This window comes from Elephantulus edwardii, unplaced genomic scaffold, assembly GCF_000299155.1.
Source record: "Elephantulus edwardii isolate Elephantulus edwardi_28Jun2011 unplaced genomic scaffold, EleEdw1.0 scaffold00238, whole genome shotgun sequence".
Lineage (NCBI taxonomy): Eukaryota > Metazoa > Chordata > Mammalia > Macroscelidea > Macroscelididae > Elephantulus > Elephantulus edwardii.
The window spans coordinates 4,358,801-4,362,013 of record NW_006399988.1 but is presented as its reverse complement, the minus strand read 5'-3'; positions in this window follow the sequence as shown (position 1 = coordinate 4,362,013).

Sequence of the window (3,213 nt, the reverse complement as noted above, 5' to 3'; positions counted from 1 at the left end):
TATTTCACAAAGAAGACTTTGATTTCCTGCTTCAAAATTTCAGGCCTTTTCTGGACAATTAAGTTGATGTTCCTCAAGGCAACGTACTGCACCTCTGGCTCCCCAGACAGTAAGGTGACAAGTGGAGGGGCTAGCTTCTTCAGCAGCATGTTGTAGTAGTCCGAGTCCTTGGGTAATAATTCCATAAATTTCATTAGGACTTTTACCGCTGAGAGCACCACAGCTGAATTGGCATGGGATAGCCGGGGAGTCACCCGCTCACAAATGCTCTGGGCCTCCCGGTCATCTTTAGGGTTGTAATTAGATAGGCAGTCGAGGATGAAAATCTGGCCCCACTCGGTGCACTCATTCAGGGCTGTGAGTAGCTTATTAATGTTCTGTGGGTTCAGATCGAGTAGATTGCTGTTCGGGTGAGATTCACTGATTTCAGATAACGCTGCTACAGCATTAGCCACCACCATTGGATTTGAATCTGCGATGAGGTCTCGCAGAGAATCTAGGAATCCTTGATCTTCTACCATTTGGGCATTGATGTCATGGAGTTTTGCCACACAGACTGCTGCTGTTTTCCGAACATAAGGGTCTTCATCCTTCAAGCACTTGCGGAGAGGTTCACAGAGATACTCCGTAATTTTGTCCACTCGGATACAACCCATGGTTCTGACTGCCAAGGCCCGAATCAATGGATTGGGATCTTCACAGTCCTTCACAAAACTGTTGACAGCCATGATGGCCATGTCCGGTTGGCTCTTGGCATAGTTCATCAAGCAGAGATACACTAGTTTCTTTAGTTCCAAGTTGTCAGTCTGCATGCAGTTCACTACATCTGGGAAAAGAGAGCTAACATCCTTTCCCACAGTCATAGCAGCAATCACTTTCTTCACAGCCTCCTTCCTTTTTTCTTTTTTTTTCATTGTTGAGCTCAGCCTTTAATTCAAAGATTTCTCCTTTTTTATTGGTTGTGAAGTACTTGGAGTCAGTCATGATTGCGGATATTTAATGTGCACCGGAGGCGAGGGCGGGGGAGGTGGCAGCCATGAGCGCGGCCTGAGCGGTGGTGTCAGCATTTCTTAAACTGAAGAACTGAAGAACAAATACAAGCCACGAGTTGCAATACTTTAGAATGCTTTGGGCAGAATATTAAATGGTCCAGAAAGCATTCAAAGATGGAAAGAGTACACAGATTCATTGTACCAAAAGGAATTGGTGGACACAGAAGAATTTCATTAAACAACATATGAGCAAGAGACTGTGGGGATGATAGAAGAAGTTCAAGTTGCTCTTGAAAAAAAAAAGCCAAAAACAAGACCCCAGTAATTGACAGCATACCAATTGATATTTTTCAGCAAACAGATGCTGTCCTGGATACTCACCAAGTTGTGCCAAGAAATCTGGAGGACAACAACCTAGCAAACTGACTGGAAGAGATCTATATTTGTTCTAATTCCAAAGAAAGTTGACCTGACAGAGGGCAAAAATTATTGAGCAAAATCATTACTATCACATGCATGCAAGAGTCTGCTGAAAATTATCCAAAAATGGCTGGAATATCACCTCAAAAGATAACTGCCAAAAGTGCAGGCTGGATTTAGAAGAGGCCATGGTACTAGAGATATTATAGCTAATGTTAGATGGATCTTGGCTGAAAGTAGAAAATACCAGAGTAATGTCTATCTGTGTTTCATTGACATGCAAAGGTCTTTGACTGTATGGATCATAATAAACTATGGCTAATTCTGAGAAGAACGGGAATTCCAGAACACTTGGTAGTGCTTATGCAAAACCTATATTTGGACCAGAAGGCAGTCTTCGGAACAGAGCAAGAAAACAATGCATGGCTCAAATTTGGAAAGGGTGTATGCCAGGGATGCATCCTGTCTCCATACTTTTTCAATCTATATGCAGAAGAGATTATCCAGGAGGCTGGGCTATATGAGAAGAAATGTGGCATCAGGATTGGAGGAAGAGTCATCAACAATCTGCATTACACAAATGACAAAACCATGCTTGCTGAAACTGAAGAGGACCTGACATACTTGTTTCAGGAAGTCCAGGACTGCAGTTTTAAACATGGATTGAGGATCAGCATCAAGGAAGCAAAGATTCTCAGACTGGGCTGATGGGCAGTATCATTATACATGATGAAGAGATTAAGAAAATTATATTTATATGCAGACAATATGATAGTATACTTAGAAAACCCTAAAGACTTAGCAGAAAAACTATTGGACATAGTTCACCAATTCAGCAAAGTGGTAGGATATAAGAGCAACATACAAAAATCAATTGGATTTCTCTATAGTAACAAAGAGAATACAGAACTGGAGCTAAGAAAAGTAATATCCATCACAATAGCTAATCATAAGATTAAATACTTGGGAGTAAATCTAACTAGAAACACAAAGTACCTATTCAAAGAAAATCACAAATCATTACTACAAGAAATAAAAAGAAATCTGGAGAAATTGAAGAATATACCTTGCTCTTGGATAGGAAGATTAAATATTGTAAAAATGACAATTCTACCAAAGGCAATCTATACGTTCAATGCAATCCCTATACAAATACCAATTCCATTCTTCAACGAGATGGAAAAGGCTGTTTCCAATTTTATCTGGAAAGGAAAGAGGCCCCAAATAAGGAAAGCACTCCTTAAAAAGAAAACAAGATGCACACCCATGTTATCGCAGCTTTGTTCACAATAGCAAAGAGTTGGAAATAACCTAAGTGCCCATCACAAAAGAATAGATAGAGAAACTGTGGTATATTATGCATAAAACATATACAAAAAACTCATGAAATATTATAGAAAATGGGTGACCTTGGAGGATATTATGCTGAGTGAAATATCTTAGTCACAAAAACACAAATACTGTATAATGCCACTGTTAAAAACAGGACTGGCATGCAGTTGGGAGACACTAAGAAAAGAGGGAATAAATAATGTATACTACATAAAAGTAGATGAGGGACAGAACTTTATAAAAGGAATATATGATTGTTGTTGTTGTTGTTGTTATGTGCCATCGAGTCGCTTGCTACTCATAGCGACCCTATGTACAACAGCCCTAAACTCTGCTCTGTCCTGTGCTAATTGCATTGTCCCTGACATACCCATTCCGATTACTCCAGTCACTGAATCAATCCACCTCATAGAGGGCCTTCCCCTCCTGCACTGTCCCTCCACCCTACCAAGCATGATATCCTTCTCCA